Source organism: Pezoporus flaviventris, unplaced genomic scaffold (genome assembly GCF_033815535.1).
Source record: "Pezoporus flaviventris isolate CSIRO_AGI_PZ_B2104156 unplaced genomic scaffold, CSIRO_AGI_Pfla_v1 ptg000001l, whole genome shotgun sequence".
NCBI lineage: Eukaryota > Metazoa > Chordata > Aves > Psittaciformes > Psittacidae > Pezoporus > Pezoporus flaviventris.
In genome coordinates, this window is record NW_026892549.1 from 63,430,327 (window position 1) to 63,450,661 (window position 20,335).

A 20,335-nucleotide genomic window follows, 5' to 3' on the forward strand; every position below is an offset into this window, starting at 1 on the left:
ACATACTAAATTAAATGCTTGCAGTGACCATTTCTTGCACATTCACCAACAAAAGCTGCATAAACTGCATTTGAAAAGATGTATTTTACACAAGTTTATAGTAGAACTCCTTCCTGTATAGCATGAAGTCCCAGCTAACACTACATTACTCGCTACACCTTGTTTTACTTACTTTCTTCTTAATGTACCTATAGCAGCAGCAACCAGTAGCATGACATAATGAAACCTATCAATTATTCACTTTAACTGCTCTCCACTGACCAAAAATGCACTTTGAGATCTATCAGGAGGCACCTCTGCTGACAGTAGGACAGGGTCTGGGTACAAGGGCTATTGTTAAGTCGATTAAGTAGGCCCCAAAATAGACACAACTTTCTAATTAAATCTCAAGCTTGAATCACATCCAGACCCAGATATGAAGCCAGAGCTGTGCAAGTGGAACGTGTTCAAACTGGCCCACACTGCCACGCTGGCAGACCACGAGCTTTTGTACAGAGCACAATGTAGGAACCCAACTTGGAAGTGACAGCATGTAGGACTACTTTGGGCAAGTGACCACCACTGAGACATCTCTTGGCTCAGCACAGAAAGGACAAAAAGTGGAAGGAACTACTAGTGTGACTGGAAGCTGCTGGGGTTAAATAGCACACCAATACCACAGAGCTCTGTGGCAAAAGGTGAAAAGACTACATAAGCAGATGTGAGACACAATTCCTTGTGTACCAGCTAAGTACCAGAAGCACTTCACGAGGGAGCAAAATCATAGCTTACCCCCCCCCCCCCCCATGTCATATATAACAAAAACATAGTGAAATGTTACCATGCTTTCTGCTGCTGCCTGCAGCCACAAACCCAGATTTCACTATCCAGAAGATGGCCTGTGTTTGGTTTGAGAAGACTGTGAAGAAAAGGCAGTTGTAGAGTTGGTATCTATGTGGGAGGGCAGAGGATTTCCCTAACAGAACAGCTAGAGTGAAGTATATATATATGTATATCTATAACTGTGTATATCCCTATACACATCCCTATATCCATGTGTTTAACAGCTGAACATCATGTCTTTAGAAAGAGAGGAAAAAAAAAAAAAATCATCTGATTTCCACCAGTCTCTCTGCTCTCATGGCATAAATCCTGCACTCTAACAGAACTCAGAGGAAAGGTAGTTATGCTATCTCTGACTTCAGGAAGAAGATAGCAGCTGTCTAACTGTCATCCAAGGATGTCAGCAAGTTCCAGAAGTTCACTGTTTGTAAGACAATGATACAAGGCAATCCCCCCTTTAACCTGTTGTAAAATGATCCTCCTGCCTTTTGATCTGTGCCTTGTTGTAGCATCGTGAGATTTGGTGAAAAGCAGTTCAACTCCTCTACTGCCTTCATGGTTTTGCAAATTTTGATCATTTTCCTGCCACCCTGATCATTCTCTGCCTCCTCCTTCTCCCCTCCAAACCCTGGGAGATGATATTGTTGAGTTTAGTATCTCCACTGGCTCTTCTTTACCTACATGCTGTTAGAGCAGATCATTGTGGCATCATTTCCCTCTGCTGAAGCCATGACCACTCTCCACAGATCATGTCTGACACCATGTGCTCAGTGACCTTTCTGAGATGGACTTACAGTCCATCTTACCAGGACTGAAACCAGTCAGTGGCATGTGTTTCCCAGAGTATCTTCTATAGTGATTTGTTTAGACATCAAAACCAAAGGACAACCATAAGCTGATGGTATTAGTCCCAGCGTTAAGCCAATGGTCACATGATCTTAAGTGAGAAACAGCCCTATTAGCAGTGAAATACAAGTTACTCAGTAAGACAAGCTGAAACAATGTAAGCATAGACCAGGCCTTGTACACCATAGAGATACACACAGAGCCACTTGACTTTTCAACATGTAGGACCTACATGTAGGGACAGCAGCACCGCACCACCCAGACCCTTGTGTGTAACTGAATGCTCACAACAAAGCTTCTCCAGCAGAAATCTGGCTGAGGCAAGAGTGTAACTAAAGGACACAAAGCCTTTGCTTTTGTACCAAGAACCACATGAATGCCGTCTCAGAGCACTAAGGCCAAAGTCAGGGGCTTCCATTATGATTAATCATCTGCAATGTTGACTTCATTAACTAAATAAAAACTTGTTACAGAATAGAGCAGAACTGACATTTTTTGCAGTTTCTTGTTTAAAATCAATGTCAGTGATTGAATAAGACTTACTTCTCATTCTTCTGCTATAAGAAAAGGTCAAACTAAACCTGACCCATGAACCGGTTTCAAAATGTTTCCCAAAGCTAGAACTAAACTTAAGCTGCTGTTTTGGAAATTCTGCTGATCCCAAAACGGAACTGAACCAAACCAAAGACCTTTCCAGCTCAGAACACCAGATCAGCTGAAAAACGACATCCCCTGGCAGGCTCTGCACAACAAGAAGACAACTTGACTTTAAAGAATGCTTTGAAAACCACTGACTTGCTCAGAGTCTGTCCTTCCTTGTTACACCATGCAAACCTTCTTCCCTGGAACCAGCTACCCATGGGCACTACCTCCTAAGGTGAGATCCATGTAAACTACTTCTTGTGACTCCTGTTCCTCAGGGAAGAAGACTAGTCTTAGTTTCCTCCAGCAATACCACAACTATACCTAGTGACAGGGAGATACACACGTGCACAGGTAACGGGTTGGGGTTTTTACAAGGGAGAAAGGGGATTTTACTGCCAATGAGCTCCCACTCCTCTGGTTAGTGCTGGCATCACTTCATTCCCATCAGCAGCATGGTCTCCTATACTAAATTTAAAGTATTTTAAAAAATACAGGTCCAGGATAGGTCCAGGACTAAAAATTATGTTAATGTGGAAGAGGAGGAGATGGAGATTAACACTTCGGCTTGCTGAAGGCCTGCGCTGAGAGTCTGCGAACTGAAGAATAAACTGCTTGGAATCAGAGCTCGACTACAACAGTTTCAATCACAGCTGGATCTGACCGAGAACAGATTCAAACATACTGGTTCAATCCCTGGTTATAAGTGTCTTGTAATGATAAGCCATAATCAGCAATTAGGAAGTGTTCATGGTGAGGCAGTGCCAGAATTCATGTAAGGAAGGTCAGGTCTAGGCCCAGGTTTCACACAAATTCCAAACTGGAACAATAATCTTTATGCAGAGCAAACATTTCAGTATTGACACAGCTAAAACACAGCAGAGATGGTGAAAAAAAGCAGGAGGCATTTGCCATTTATATGGAGATAACGAGGTATACATGTTCCTCACCATAAAGTTGTTATAGATTCCATTGGGCATCATGGCAGTTGTACAGTCCTTGCATTAATCCCTGGCTATATTCTGCAGGGTGTATCAACAGAGTGAAGTATTCATGAGCTACAAATATGACAGGAAACAGATGCACCCTGTATAAGTAATACATGATTGTGCCAGTGTTGCTCATAAGCACTCTATTGAGAAGTCTCGGCTGAGTTCAGGTAAAAGGTACTTGATGAGAGAGAGTACAGCTTTAAACTTTCTGGTATTACCTTCTTTCGGGGAATTTTCTCTAGAGCTTTCTCTCCGATCATTTGCTAACAACTCACCTCCATCCTCTAATTCAGGGTTTCCAGATGACAGTAAGAAGTGCAAACAGTGCATGAAGCTGATGAAAAAGTGGCTTTTACACTCGTCTCCTTTAAGCCGGTGATTACCTCAAGCCCAGCTCTCCGTTGTCTGTTTTGTGGACAGTCTTCCAGGGTAGAGATTCACTTGGGACAAAGCTACTCTTAAGAAGGTTCTGAATGTGGAGAGACATAAACACTGCAGTTGTGGCAGGGTGAGGGCTACAAGCTGGCTCTGAAAGGAGCATGCAAATATGGCAATGAGCCACAGGACATGAAAAGGGCTTTTAACTGCAGAATGAAAAGAGACATAACATCTATCCTGAAGTCATCCTAAGACAAAGTGCATCTTCTTTTCAGCACTGGCTAAGAGGCAACATTTTCAGTTCACAGTTGGCGACTCCCAAGAGTACTGCTGGGATGTTCCATTTTATATGACGTCTTTTAAGACTACAGATGACAGCAATGTTTGTGAACAAGAGCTTTAATCAGTAGAGAAGTTTGTAGTCTGGATCACAACTGTTCACACCATTAAGAGTTTTCTCAGAATTTTGGAAGATGTCTTTTGGAGTGGTTTTGTTTTTTCTTCCAAGTAGTATATTAGTGTGTTACAGCTTTAAACTGATACACTACTCTTTAAATGAGATACTACTAATATGACGTATCGTATGTTCATGGCACAATCCTGGCTTTCTCCACCTGGTTGAATAAGCTCCTTTCTCATTATATACTCTCTATTCCTATGTCATCCTGCCAACTGCTAGCTAAAGTTCTGTTTAATTTGATTGCAAGAGACAATGCACAAGAAATGGAATAACAAAATCAAAAGTAATGATTTTGTAAACTGGTAATTGTTTAATTCCCTTCAGAGTAATAAAATTTTATAAAAGGAATATGAACAAGCTGAAAAATCAGGGTATGGCCATTTGAGCTTCTTTTTGGTTCCTTTGAGAGAGAAAACACTAATAATATGTTGCGGTTGAATGAAGTCTCCTCCGATTTCTCTCATTTCCTCACTTTCACAGGTAGGAAGGAGAGAATAATATATGCATTTAAACTATTGGCCTAAAAATGACAGCTCTAAATCTTTGGATACGCTGCATACTTTAGGACCTTGTTATTCCAGGTTCACATGCTGGCAGATAAAGGGCAACATCCTTGTCTATATGGAGACATAATGTGAGTAAACTACTTTCTCTTCTTTCTACTTAACTATTAGACACACTTTTTTCTGGTAGATCTCAGACTTGTTGCTCCTGGGGGATGAGCCAAAGTAACCTACTTGCAAGGCAATTTGCAGGGAAGAAATGAAGCGAGGGTGATGGTGGGTGGGATATGGATACCAGGATATAAAAGTAGGACTTAATAAGTTTGTTTAGACACAAAGTGTTGTAAATTTAATAATATCTTTAGTTTCTGTGTCTCCAGGAAACACAGGCCCTGAAGGCCAACTTTCAAATGGGGCAAGTTATGCCAGATAGGGTTTTCCCAAATACTTAAGGAAGCTGCAATCCTGACTTCTGTTTCAATCAGTGGGATTTAAACACTTAACTTCAGTGATTTTGAAGTTCCACTAACCGCTTGTCTTTTTAGTCATCTAAATACTCTTTTGACTTTTAAGACATCCATATTGCAGAAATGGAAATAAAGTGACAGCAGAAAGAAAGGCAGCATTAAAATAAGAGCTAGGCTTTTCCAGGGATGGCTGATAATGTTCAGAGGTGGTAGGAAAGCGGAGTCAAAATCTGAGCAATTATACAGCTACATATGAGCAAGTGTCAGAGACTCCGTCTCCGCAGCATTTGCCTCTGTTGTCCTGAATCACTGTCCAGACAAAAATAGCTACCAATGAGTAGCAACCGATCCAGCTACCAACAGTAGATAAAGCAAAATGTCGAACAAAAAAGGTCCTCCCTCTGTTGGTGTTAGTACTTTACACAAATTTGACCACACTTTCCAATCTGAACTAATATAGATGAGCTGTGATCACTGCAATCAATGTAACCCATGTGAAAGAATCTTTCAAACCTCCAGGGATCGGTACCAGCTTACCAGTGAGGAGCAGAGTGATGCTGGCTCTGAAGTACCTTATCAGCATTTCATGACAGAAATCTGAGAAGAACCTCAAACATAGACACAGATTTCCCAGGCCCAGGGTACGTTCAGATATGCAAGCAATCTCAACTGGTATGGAAGATGAGAGGAATTTCAGCATGTTATAGTGGTTAAACCTGAGATGGCCTATGTCCACTCAAGCCAGTCACAGGCATTTTCTCAGGATGAAACACTAGCACTGTCACTGCTTTTTTTCTGACCAAGCCAGGCAGATAATGACATGGATCCTTCTTAAATTACCACTGCTGTGGCATCCTACATAATTGCTACAGATTCAGAAGATAATAACAATCTCCAGCTGCCTGTAACATTGCAATTAAAATCTCTACTAATCATTGGTGTAAGTTTGGAGGTACTGCACAACAGCACAGAAACCAACCTTTCTCATAATTAAATGAAGATTACATCATCATACACATAAAGCCTAAAAGATAACCATCCTTGTTCAATTATAACATATTTCTTATTCTGATGAGAAAAACATAACAAAGTTTTGCTTTAACAAGGTGAAATGCAAAAATATCTGGTCTCAAAGGAGATTACTATTATTACATACTACACTTTTTTGTAGTGATGTAATTTAAATATCAGGTAAAAGATATCCGAAGAATTTAAAAACTGATTAAAGCATATACAGATTTCTATAGAGAAAAGGAGGTGTCATCATGAGCATTGTATTTTATTAACTTTCACATAGCTGAAAAAATGATCCTAATGAAAAGGTTTGGGTATCCTTAACCTAACCAATTGTTCAGCTACATGACCTCTCTATTTACTTACATCATTATTAATCTAGCTCGAATCTTGACTTCAGTGTAGGAAGGGACATGCAGTGATTAGGTTCAGAGAAACCAATTGCTTATGCGTGAGCTGTTGATCCTTTTGGTTCCAGTTATAGCTTTAATTCATTTGTCCCAGTGAGCTGGGCTTACCAAGCTCGACTAATAAAGATATAGCTTTAGCCCCCAGTCATACCAATGTGTGTTTTGATACAGCGTCTTTTAAATTAATTCAGAAACTTGCAGTTTCAAGAGAAAATTATTATCTTATCATCCTCCTGATTTCTCGATACAGTGAATAATAGAGCTATTAAAAATTAGTAAGAACAGAAAACTTCCTTTAATTGATGAGTCAGTTCTGGGAAATCAACATATTTGTGTAAAACTATGAAACAAAAGCTTTACTTCCTTGCACTTCTATGATGTTAGATAAATGCTGTAATAAAGTATCAGTGTAACATACTTTTCCTTTAGTTTTCTTTAGGTGTCTTAATTATGACCATGCAAAATAGAAAGGATTATCCAACCAGAGTAAAAAACACAACAAATGTTATGCCACTGCCTAGGTACAGTATGACTTGCTAGAAAAGCAAATCTTCTTTATGAGAATATATAAGATTCCTTCAGTGAGGTACTTAGTCTTTTTTCCAGAGGAATCGGTGGCAGAGCTGGGACAGGGGATGTGCAGTGATTAGGTTCAGAGAAACCAATTGCTTATGTGTGAGCTGTTGATCTTTTGGTTCCAAAAAGTTTGTGAGCTCTTGTCTCACAGAGCTTCTCCCCACAATTCCTTTCCCAGTGGTAGATGCTTAAAGACTATGATCAAATGATCCTTATCCTCTGTACAAGCCTGTCAGAGCTATACCAGGAAGTGGATTTCTCATTTTCTTCATTTTAATGAGCCTAAGAATGAACAAGTCAGTCTTCTTCAGCAAAGCTCGCACTCCTGACAGCAGGGTGTCAACAGAAAAAACCCTGCCATGCTCTTTTCCAATGCTTTGGAGCACTAGTGCCTCATCTACCCCTATTTTATAACTTATTCTAATACAACTCCTGAAATGTCATTTGAATACCTTTGCTTTGGCCTTCAACAAAGTCCACAGGTCCTGAACACAATAGGAAATACCAAAATCATCTGGTCAGAATAATGTGTGAATTAAGGAAAGCCCATTACAACTCATAACTTTGAGCAATTCAGCAACCCCCTATGTCTGTGAGTTGTCAGATCTATTCCATAATACAAACACAAAACACAGAGAATACAATAAGCTGAAAACATCTGCTAAATATACTGATTTATACCACCCAGAAAGTTGCCAAATGTTAAATTCCTGCTGAATATTGTTTAGTTATTCCACTGAATTCTAGTTAATGTAGTTATGGGCTTTATTAGAGGATTCACATATTGTCTTTATAGCTTCAACATCTATTTCAGCTTCAGCTAGAATTCATGGAAACACATTCAGATTCCTTCAAAGGCTCTGCATGAGGCACATTCTGGGTCAGAGTCAACTCTCACACAAGTAAATCTGGATTAACAAAATCCACACAGGCTAACATACCGGTACTAGCACAATGCAAGCAGTAAAAATGGACTCGCATCCACTTATTTTAAGGAAAGGAGCTCCACCATCCCAAACCATACAAAATCCTTGGACCTGGGAGAGTAGAATGCAGAAAATCAAGATAAGAAATTAATACTCCCCGGAAGAGATATAAAGGTAATGACTTAAAAGTGACTTCATTGTTCCCTCTTCCTTACAGCAGTTACCATGGAAGGGAAGAGGAGCAGAAGGCTGAAGTTTAGCCGTTTCTCCGCTCTCAATCTGATGTGACAATTCTGTGCTCAGTTGTTTGAACAGCTTAAAACACATGCTAGGCAGCTTAAGGAAGGAAATTAATACAGTTCTTTTTGCTTGCTCATTCCATGGGAAAGATGAATGAAGAATAGAGTCTGGGACACATGTTGGAAAAATGTCTCAGAGCAATTAGCCAAAAGCCATTTATAGAATGCATCGCACTATGCAGAAGGTCAAGTATAAGCAGGAAAAAAGCATGTTCCAAACCTAAGTGTCAATCCATTATCAGGGACAGTTTGGACTTGACTCCCAACTGAAATTTAAAATGTGGTTCAGCTGACTGAATTCCTAATCACATTTCATACTTACTCGTTTGCAAGTATAAGTACTCACACAAACTTTGATTTACCAGCGGCATATGTCCTTGTTACTCATAGGCCCTTAGGTAGCATGTGGCTCTTGTTAGCCTTTTCATCCATACTACACTGCTATTCTTACTAGCAATCATCCCAATACTGTATAGTAAATGCACTCAACAGGTCATTGCATGACTCAGCATATCCAGAAAACCTGAGTATTCCACTGAAATCACGAACAGTAGCTGGACTGCTTTCAAATTAGACACTTAGGTTCAAAAGCTCTGGCTAAATTTTAAGTGAATCTAGCTTCCACAAAACTCAGAACACAGCATGGTAATGAGAAAGAAATGTATGGATCATAAATGTATATCTATTAAGCACAATGGCCACAGTATCTTTGCTGTCAGGCACCACAGCCTGGCAGAAAACAAGTTTCACTCTAAGCTGAGTTACTCTCCTCCTCCCTGGGTCTGCTGAAAACATAATTGTAACAGCACAAAAATAGGAGAGGTTTCACAAAGACGTGGACAAGAAGGGCTTCTAATCAGAGGGAGAAGTGAGAGTATCTGCCCAATGTACTGGCTACATGGGACAGGAAGAAGCTGCTGAAGGGCTCCTCAGCCTTACAAGGAAGGTGAAAATTCAACTGTTGCAACAAAAATGGATGACTAAATATGTAACATTTTAAACTACGTGGTCTGCCTCAGTGACAGGCATTTTCATGTAGTGATAGCTGCACTGTGTTCTGATACTAGCACAAAGCAAAGAGTAAAAGTGGACTCACATCGAATTGAATCCAACGAACCCACATAATTTGTATTTCTGAGGGGCATTACAGGAAGGACCCATTTCATGACACAGGAACAAAGGAATGTTAATGTCCAAATGACACTGGTAATGTCCAAATGATACTGGTAATGTCCAAAAAAGCAACGCTCCAGCTAGCCCGGCATGGGGCTCCCTTGGGTACTGCTTAGTACCAGCCATCCCAAAAAGCCCAAGAGCAGTCAGCAGGACTTTCTAGCAACGGCATTTAATTGTGCATGTTCTCACTGCCCTGTACCCTTGCTTAAATCCTTTTAGAAACCTGTTACAGTTTCCACCTATGTTACCTTGTTACAGCAAGGTCCACACATCAGTTCTGCACTGGAAGAAACATTTCACTCGTGAATGTATTGCTGCCTTTCAGTTTCACAGACAACTTTCATTGCCACCTAATATTTATTAACAGCTTGCAGTTTACAAAAGCTTGTGTGGTTCATCCTGTCACAGGCTTCTGAGAACTAGTGCTAACTAACTGACTTTCTATAGCCATGGTTCAGATGGAGCCACAGCCCATGAAAAACCTCACTACAGCTCTTGTCAAGTCTCATGTTTACATCCATGGAGTTGGGATCCCAACCGATGATGGATTTATACCATTCCCAGTAGTAACATGAATTCCCCCTACCATTTTCAAAGAATATAAGGAGAGTACTGCAGAAATAAGATGGCAAGTTTTTAGGTTTCCCAAGAGGCAAGATCATTTGAGGAAGTAGCAGCAACTTGTTTTCCTTGGAGGCAATTTTAGTGAATGACTGCAGGTCAACAGCCTATCTATGGAGACTGAATCCATATGCTCATATATTTCATCTAAATGATAAGTTTGCCAAGTCTTAGTCAAGACTCAAAATGTAACAGGATGCTTCTCTGTATATCTGTTACAAAGTGATAAACTACAGAATACACACAGGCAAACTAGAAGCCTTTGTGCAGTGTTCACAAGCAGAGAATAGCCATCTGAATATAATCATTTTTTTCCAAGCAAACCCCCATCTTTTGCTGAACTAAGCAAGCAAGTGTGCTTGTCAAAGTAATGTCAGCAATGATAAACCAATGACTTTAAGAAAATTGTTTTTAATATAGAAATGTATATTGAGCAACTGCAAAATAGTATCAATGAAAAAAGCCTATTTGTGAGGATTTCTGATTGTTTGCTTTGAGGTTGGTTGGTTTTCATGAGGCAGGCTTTCTTCTAGTCCTTTTAATTTCCTGACTGCCAAGTTTACATTATAAACAGGGTCATACTGTTGAAGGACAATCCCACTGTAATCGATACATCATGATGGCAACCAGTGTCCCAAAGCAAAACCAAGTATCTCTGTGGGAGTAAACTCTCCCAGGATATTCAAAAGGTTACAACCAAACAAAAACACACCTTATTCTGATGCCTGATTTAAAAAAGACTCCTACAAGGAGTAGTTTGTTCTATGGAGAATACTGGTTTAAACGTTTGGGAAACACCCAGGCACATATAAATAGGCCATTCTTTGTGATGTTCAAAGCTGTAGAAAATGGACCAAGTTTTTCCAATTCTACTTTTCCGGAGTCTTATTTATCAGCACAAACCAGCTGTGTCAATAGGATAGTGCTGAAGACATCTCCCACCGTCGTCTTATGTTTAAGGTCAAGTTCTTTGTGTCCTTTGCTGTACTAGGTGATTAACAAAACCAAGTTTTAGCTGGAGACAGCTGGATGCTTACTGCTTTGCAGGCACTGATGGTTAGCCTTGACTTTGGTTATCTGAACTGACTTGGGTTTCAACAATAGTTGAAAATTCTGTGGAACTGGACAAACTACCAATAGATTGCTTCAAGTTTCCTGCTTTCTTTCCGATGTGTACAAATTACCTCAACACACCCTTTTTTTTTCTGAAAACACTAAGGTCTGAAAGAAACTCTTGTTATATTGTTGCCACTTAGGTTTCACTGAGCCTGCATTATCTACTCACAGCTTTAATGACTTCCTGCAGAGAGAGGCTCTGTAGAAGTCTTGGCAGCAGGGCTAAGAATAGCATTAAATGCAAGGTTATCTAGGCATTACACTCACTGTAACATGCAATTAACTCTCCTCTTCCATTTTCATTACACAATTATTCATTAATGTCAATTTAATTTTATGCATTGTTCTACATGACCGAAGGCTGATTACGGGCCTTTTCACTCCAATATCCCAAGTTAACTGGTGCCAGCCTCTCTCAGGGCTGCCTAATTGCAATTTAGCCCAGACAATTCCTCCCATTTTTGCCCTCCAGTAATGGAACAACAGATCACGGCCAGGTAAAGATTTTAAGGTGGAAATAAAGCCCAAGCCTGAGCAGCACTGCAAACAGCGGAGTTTTCAGTATCCCTCCCTTTAACATGTCACATTGCCTCAATGTTGTTTAGTGTAGCTGCTCGTGCTATAAAACCCTCATAATTTCAACTGGCCTCGGCACCCTCCCAGGGATTTCTCCATTTATGTAACGCTGCTTCAACACAAAAACATTATACATTGTAATGACTCAATATAGGGTGTATTTAACTTCCCTGTTCAGCAAGAAGGTAGCCATACCCATGGCCTCAGTGTGTTGGATTTGGTTTCCTCACTGGTTAACTTTTGGCAAAGTTTCAATAAAGTTTTTAAAGCATCTTCATGTTTGTACTGTGGGCACTTTACTCAGTTCAGCTCTCTGAAAAACTGTTCTTTATCAGATACTTTTCCCAATGAAAGAATGCAGGAAGTCTCGCACTAGAGCAACACACGTTGCAAGCTTTTTCACTTAATAAGCCACCTTAAAAAGTCAGGATATAAATAGAGCCAAAACAATACAGATTCTTACACATCTTCTTCTCCTAGTCATTTGCATTGTACTTGAAATCTGCACAAGCAGCTCATCATTACTTTTTTCCAGTTCTACTGGCAGACCATAGCCTAAAATAACATTTAGAGCACAGACAAGGCATAAGCTATGTGCCTTTCTATTTCCTCCAAACCACGTGAGGCTCTATGCCTGATTTAAAAATCCCATTCAAAGTCAGGAAATAATTCAACGTCCTCTACCTGAGTTACTAGTTTCATTTCAGAAGAGGGTCTGTACTAAGTCTTTTCTACACACCTGGTAGTAAGACTGTATGCTGAGACATGCTTTAAACATTGACTGATGCCCAAGGGTAGGCAACAAGCTGCTTCTTTTAAGGCAATAATGAGAAAAAACAAGTTCTATGCATTAGAGAGCTCCTTTCTCACTATTGTACTTAAAGGCTGTTTCAGCATTCTCACTTGAAACCCCTGTTTTCAGGGGCTTTATAATTCAGTTGTAAAAATGAGTTCCAAGCTGCAACCTGGCATATAAGCTTTCAGCCTAAAATTGACAAAACCAAAATCCTTTTGGCCATTTCTAGGCAGAAAAGGCACTGGTTTCCCTCTCTCCCCCTCCCAAACTGTAACCAGCTGGCTGTGCAGCTTGGTTTGTACATCTATAAATAAAAACTATTTGCAAGACCTCAGTCTACTACACTGACCTGAGTACTTTCTGTAGTTGCTTTTTGGAAACACTCAAAAATCTCAAGGCTGAAACATAAGCTCAATGACATATGTACATTTTTAATTATTTTATCTCTTGTTATTCTTTACTACATTAAATTTCATGCTGATTTAAATCCACGGAATAAAGGTTATAAAGCAATGCACAACACTCAGCTCGAGTGATCTGTTACATCAGAAACTCCACAAGCAAAATCTGCCAATGGTAAAGCCACATTTGATGCAAAGGAGTCCTACAACTGCTTAAGAATTCATAATCATGTATTTAACAAACTAAATCTGAATGGATACAATGAGTTTCTTACAGGCCATGATGCAATAAAATACATTTTAAAACTCCCTAAATAGGTTTTAACTTAATGAGGTCAATATGTGCGTTTAAAGCTTATACTTATATGATCGGGTCAATAACTGGTATTTGGGGGATTTTAAAACATAGATTTTTAAACTTTTTTTTTTTAACAAAAAGCAGAATGACCTGCAGTTTTTTAGACCTGCAGGCGAATGTTCAAGCCAGACAGGGGGGAGAAATTAAAAGTGAAGGCTGACATTATGCTTCAAAATTGCAGAGGGCCAAACACAGCATGGGAGGTGTCACTGCTCTATGTGCTGTACTGCCCTGACAAATTGCACAAGTGAAGGATAAAGTGGGGAAAGAGTAATAACAAGATTAGATCTCATTTTGATAACTGTGTTTCTGTCACAGGTTATATTGACCTAGACCTTTTATTCTAAATTAGGAGTCTTACACTACCATGTTTTGTTTTGAATTCAGCTTTTTCTTCTAAATGTGCACAGATTTTAATAGCCAAAATTGTTTGATACTCTTTTTTCTTTTAACCTTAATTTCTAAGTTACCAATAGTTTGCTACTTTCTAAAGCTTTTTGATTCATGCTCTGTTTGCTTTCCCTCTGTGAGGTTTATGGCCATGGGACCTAATTTGCTGTTTTCATTATGTACGTTAGACAAAATCCGTATTGCTAACAGGGCTCAGTTTGGGCCTGAAAATTTTATTTGGAAGTTAAACCATTACTGTGTAACAAACAGTTCCTCAGAAAGTGTACTTGCATCTGGCACTTCTCTTAAGTTGACAACCGATGTAAACCTTCTGTATTTAAAATAATTTAATCGTGCAGTAACATCACAAAGCAAACTGAGCTGGTGGTTAATGCACTGCATTGCATCGGCCTTCATGTACAACTTTCTAGGAAAACAGTTTCTTTAACCAAGACAAAGCCAGTGGTGAAGAATCATTTGGTTGGGACTAATGGAACAGGGAAAGTTACACAAGGGACACAGTTCCTCTTGAAAGTTTATGTGTCAGCTTTTCTCTTGATGTTTCTGGCATGCATGAATCCAGGGAATGTGTCTGTTATTCTGAGGCTTTGAACGGTATTAGCTACGTACAATCTCGTGCTTTTACCTACAAAACCAGTAAGAAGTACTACAGCTCCTCACGTCTGTTCATGGCATTTTTAAACCAGAATTTGAATTTCAGTAGATCAGGCAATAATTCATGATGAACACCTTACTATCACGGGTACATGAGTAAAGTTTACCAAATGAATGTTAAAGGAATGCTAAATAGTTGAGAATAGCAAAACCAGTTAAAATCATGATGAAACTATATCTCTAAAGTCCAAAGATTGTGGAAAGGGAGTCCTGAAAGTTTAAACCTAATTATCTGGCACCTAAATATTAATCTCAAACCAAATTTCACTGGGAGCAGTTTGGGATTGGACAGCCGGTAGCCACACATTATCTTCCCAAGAGAGCACTCTACCATGTAGTGCTTAGACTTGCCTGAGCTGAACATGCATCATGCACGTTTCTGCAGCCAAGACGGGAAGGGGCCATGGTGTCTGCAGGTGGCAGCTCTGGTGGGTGACTCAAAACGGAGCCTCCGAGAGGCTGAGCCAACTTCTGCAAAGTCACTCTCAACTGGAAATGCTTCTCCATGGCTTCTGAGAGGAGCAGATTGTTTTTCATGGCTCAAATTCAGAGAGGAGGGAACCAGCTTGCCTTATGATTATTCATACTATTGTTTAGGTTCGAGACTATATGCAGGTACTGGGCATGCTACCTGCGAAGGCAGCTTTTGTAAGTGTGCTGGACATTCAGTTTGCCAAGCATACGTAAACAGTTAAAAAAATGAAATAACTGTTCTGTATTAAAATAGATATTTATACTGCCCCCCCCCCCAAAAAAAAAAAAGGGCAATCTTTTTTCATTATGGCTTGCTCGTATGCCAAGCTTCACTTGAACAAATAAAGATATTTTTTAGGTATAGGATTAAAAAATAGCATTACAGTTATGTAAAATCTATCCTCCTGTAATTTAAAACAATGCTACCCTGGAGTTTTAAACTCTCCAAAATGAGGATTTATAATGAAACACCTGACAAAACCTTAACGTACAGATACTAATAAGTGAGTCTGTAAACAATGGATCCGATTCAGGGCTTTTTAAACTACCATATTTAACCTAGTGTGACTTCACTGACTCCACTGGAATAATTTCCCCCATTTACCTTGTTGTGAGTGGTTGCAATCATGCGCGGTATATGGTAAACACATGCTGGGGGATCGGTACAGATCACTCTAAGTTCTGCATTAACAAAAATGGAGAGTAGATGAAGTGAGGTCTCTAATGAGTTAGCCAGAAAAATACTTAATGAGTAAAAATAAATGTGTTACTTCAAATGCCATTGTAGTCTGTATTTTTACCTTAGAGCCATTCAGCTATCTCAGCCCCGTCTTCTGCCCTCTGACATTAAATCTGCCCAGCATTCTTGACAAGGTACTTTTCAGTTTCCCTATAGTTCAGTCATTTTACTAACAGGCTTTATAGAAATAATATGTTCTATTTAGAGTTAGCGTGGTGTATAAGCAAACAGCAGTTGTGCAGCTACACTGAAAGGTTAAAATGGCTCACCTAGGTATTATTGCAGCTGCTGTAGGCCCTGTAATGGCCATAGGTGCTGACTCAGAGAAGGATTTTGTGTCACAGGCTCCTGCTCTATACTGCAATTCTAACAAGGCTCATGACAAGGAGACGGCTGCTCAGGTGAGAAGGTACAGATAGAGCTGGTAACTTTGCTGTGTGAGCTAGAGCCCACTCAAAATCAAATGAATGAGGACAGGCTTGCACTAGAAGAATGACAACGGGAGAGAACTGAGCTTGCAGTTGCTGCTATTAATGTAAAACCAATTATAAATGAAGGGAATATTTGGCATCTAAGTAAATGTCAAAGTTTCCCTCAAAGCTATTTTCTGCTAAGGGCTGGGTTGCGGGTCTTTCTAGCTTTGCAGGATGGCTCAGATCATCCTATTTACTGACTAGCCAAGTAAGAACTTGAGATTATTTAAGTAATGTCAGAAGATTCCAAAACACTTTGAAAACCTCAAAGATGACCATTATCTCTGTTCCCTGGATTCTGTGTGCAGATTAGAAGGAAGATTCAGGAACTGCGTAGAATATCACATTCTTTTGGGTGCTTATCCTTAGAAACAGTGTTCACTACAAAACATGTACTCCTGACACTTCAACTGGGGACATTCAAAAAATTCAGCAAACCAATCAATAGCTAATAGAAGCCTGAATTACAAGTGGGCATTGCATATGCCAAGTTTACATCATTACTTCTACCAGTTGAAACACTTTAGCTGCCATCACCCCGTTATCTCTTTGTGATAACAACGTACAGCTTTTGAAATGCAGTGGCAAAGTTCTCAGTAGACCAGTTTGACTGGTATTCAATTAATACCTTATTCAGCTGATACACTATTTGCTGCCATCTAACAAATTTTATCTTCCTAGTTATTTTAGTAGAGAAGAAGCACACTGCCAGATATAGTCTCCCTTCAGTGCATGCAGGCATCTCCCATTAACTCTAGAGGGAATTATGCACACACATCAGGAGAAAAATATACCCCATAGTGATAATGGCTTGCATTTATATAATGCCTTTTATTCCAAAGCACTTTTCAAACTGCTCTATTGCTAATCTGATTAGAAGCTCCATCTGTAGAGTGTACCTCCATTACTCTGCTCTGCTAGCAAGGATAACGTTTTCAACATGGTCTGTGAAACCCCTTTAAAAAGGTGTCACCATGTATTTATGCTCAGGTTTTTATTAAGGGTGACCACTTCTTTCCTTCTCTTCTTTTACGCACAATAAGTTGTGAACACACACCTTTGGTCAATTTTTACGGTGGGCTGCAAAATCCACAGTAAAAAACAGAGACTGCACAAGATGACATGAGACATCAAAAAACTGTTTGGTTTTGCTCTCCATGAAATCACTTGCCAAATCACCAGTGATTTCACTACTGCACATCACAGCCTGGACCCCAGAGGTATGGAGAAACTGACCCATTTTATCTCCAATTTTCTTTAACGTATAATCCATATGGAACTAGATAAAGAAACGTTTGTTTACAATAGAGGTCCTGAGCTCAGTGAGAAGATCAGTGTCTCAGCAGTGAGGAAAGAATGATCCCATTCTCTCAGCTGTGGCAGGGCTGTGAGACACTGGCCTGCCAGGAACAGCTGCATGTCCAGGCTTTTGGCATCCAACCGACAAAGCAGCACTGTACACTATTTCATCCACATTAACGGCCCTCAGTCTCTCTAAGGCAATGCACAGAAGGGAAGACTGAAGTGTCCTTCACAGCAAAGCTTACCCATGCAACAAAACCTAGCATTTGGAGGCTACAGGGCTGGGAGGCATGAGGGACAAGGAGTAATGCGTCCTTATGGGTAAAGGCTGCTGAAAATTACACCATACGTCTGTGTCTCCAAAACAGAGCCTGTGTTTCGTAGGTGTACAAGCTGTCTGCCTGTCTTCCATGGGTAAATTTTACCCACTGCACTTTAAAGATTCATGTTGATTTGCTTTTGTAGTTACCACTGAGGTCTAATTCACAGCAAAAGAAGAGAGAAGAAAAACTTTTCCTGTAATATCTGTCACACAACCTCTTCTACTCCCACTCCATCCCCATATGCCTAACGCATTTTTATTTCATGGATGGAGACGTCTTTAATAATGTGATAGGGAATCCAAACAGCCACCCTGATGCTCCAACAGAAACAACACATTTCACAAGATATCTTCCTTGGAGCTTCCCAGTGAATTCTTTTCCTTAAGGGGGTGTCATTATTATGTTTTATCTTTGCCTGTTAGTGTAATTTTAATTTATCATTAAGTAACATTTTGCTTTTTAACGTAATGCATTCAGTGTGCTTGATGGAGCAGTGCTTCATGGAAAGTTAGTTCCTTCACAGCAACAACTGTTTGCAGAAGAGGAGTTTATTAATTTATCAGAGCCTTATGTTCAATTTCACATTTTTCAGCTTAGGAACCAACAATCAGCTGCACCTGCTACCAATTAAAGTATTAATGGCACATCAATCAATGAGAAATCACTGCAAAAAGAGATTACCCCAGCTCTGCACTCATGGTGCTCCTTTGGAAGTTAGCTTCTCTTTCCCCAAAGAAATTAAACCCATAAACTATACACCACACACCCTCCTTGCCATAACTTTGCATCTGAAACCATAAGGGCAAGATCTTTTTCCACTGAAGGAGCTGGCTGCCTTGTACTTAAAAAGTAATAATGCTGCTTTAAAGGCAGAGGCCAGCAGGACTCTGTTAATGTTTTTATGGAGCTTGACAAAAGTTAATTACTAGGTTTGCAAAAAGCCCGTGAAGCACAAGCGTGGCATAAGATTGATGGAATCTCCCTGCTCCTCGCAGGTTGCTGCCTCTCCCCACCATGGGGATGGCACTGCGGCAACAAAGGCAGAGATGCTGCAGAGGATGTCTAATTTCATCAACAGCTCTCTCTAGAAAAAAAACAACCAAACATTGTCACCTCCAATTAATAGGGGAAAGTGACATGAGTAAATGATGCAGCTGTCGTGGCACAGCCAGCCTACTAGTGTCACTAGCTCTATACCGTACAGCTTGTGCAGCTTGGGCGCTTGCTCAGGTCACCTCCTGTCACATCTTTACCTCCATAACCAGTGCTGCTCAGACAGCACATACACGTTTGCTAAGGCCTTGGGATTACATTGAAGAATCATTTTTCACTGTTACGCGATTCATATATACAATGTGTATCTACTCTACAGTACCGTTTAAACCTGTCAGAGCTCAAAAGTTCTCTTTGGTAAATGAAATTGCCTAATTGTGTGCTGGAGAGGATGTATTTTTATCAAGATGAAAAGCTTGCGAGAAAGGTCCCTCTCAGGCAGATACGCTGAGCTGATTTATTTTGGGGTGCCCTATTTTGCTGCTGTTTTCAGGTTGGCAGCCTCCCAGAATTTAAGTAAGGCATATTTCTCTAAAGAATGAGGTGCTCTTCTCACACAGCATGTTAATAGCCCATAATCCCAATTTTCTCAGTGTACATACTTGACTTAGTTGTGTTTTTTTACCCTTATCCCGTTTTTCAATTGAAGCATATTTAAAAGAGGTTTTAACACTTAAAATGCTACTAAAAATCTAAGGAAGTCTGTCAGATTTCTTCCTCTTGTTTGCTTCAGAAAGTGGTGCTTTGATTGTCCATTAGAGAGTTGTTTACATTTCTCCAAAAGCTCCATTTAGCTTTCCTGACAAGGTGGAATAAGTGACTGGCTGTGATGGATAGAGGCACCTGTCCTAATGGCTGCTCAAACTGTGCCCACTAGTGCACGTTACATTGATAAATTGACAACAGTTGGGACATGCTCTGCTAGCAGCAAGAATGAGGCTACTAGGACAAACACAGGCAGTTAGACAGTCTGCTTTAATATTCTTGGGAAAGGTATACAGACTTCTAATCTAACACCCCAACAGCTGCAGTGAGAAATTAGTGCACAGGCTGATTTTCTTTGTTATCTTGACATTAGCATTGCTACTTAGCCTGGAAGTATGTTTCCAGTCAAATATTTCCCAGTCTCCTAGTTCATCCACCTGCAGTACCTGCATTTGGCATGCTAATTAAAATTGCATTTCAGGGTTTTACTCACGCCTTTGCCTCTCTTCCTAGATTTCATCTTCCTTTTTGCAGATGGCTCGACTATTTTTACTGATTTATTTGCTAAACCCAAGCCCCATTTATCAGTCTTCTGTCCTATTGGCAGAAAAACACCTGAGCTGAAGATGAGTGTCAAGAAAAGTTCCAGGTACCACTTGCAAGATAAGGGATGAGAAATGTGACAAGGTTTTCAGTTCTTCCTTCCTCACATCCCCCATTCAATGAAGAATTTATGGGCGGGATAGCCTGAAGGACAGAAAATACTGAGGCCTTCTTATTGGAAGGAGCCATCCAGCGGCAACTGATATATGAAGATACATA

General features: G+C 40.0%; 1 long non-coding RNA gene across 2 annotated transcripts in view; it reads right to left on the reverse strand.

Annotated features, from left to right (window-relative positions):
- The window catches only part of LOC133273759 (uncharacterized), a 260,975-nt gene that overhangs the window by 101,093 nt on the left and 139,547 nt on the right, over positions 1–20,335 (reverse strand). Inside the window, exon 5 of one of the 2 annotated variants that reach the window (XR_009744931.1) lies at positions 3,261–3,332. The exons of the other annotated variant lie outside the window; for it this stretch is intronic. This is a non-coding gene — a long non-coding RNA (uncharacterized LOC133273759). The remainder of the gene's footprint in view (positions 1–3,260; positions 3,333–20,335) is intronic. 2 annotated transcript variants of the gene reach the window in all.